Genomic DNA, 209 nt, shown 5'->3' with positions numbered 1-209 from the left:
CTGTGAGTGACCGAAATTCATCCAGATTTCCTATTTGCGTGATACGTGTATGCATTAAAAATCTGCATTCCCTCCCACGAAATCTATTCATATATTCAAAGCATACATGAAAAGAATCATACCATTCGATAAGTAAACGTTTTTTTTTCCCGAAAATGAATTCCCGACTATTCAGTTCAACACATTGAAAATCCATCTCTCCTTAATTG

This window comes from Penaeus monodon, chromosome 32 (genome assembly GCF_015228065.2).
Source record: "Penaeus monodon isolate SGIC_2016 chromosome 32, NSTDA_Pmon_1, whole genome shotgun sequence".
In the NCBI taxonomy this organism is placed as follows: domain Eukaryota; kingdom Metazoa; phylum Arthropoda; class Malacostraca; order Decapoda; family Penaeidae; genus Penaeus; species Penaeus monodon.
This window is presented reverse-complemented; position numbering follows the sequence as displayed.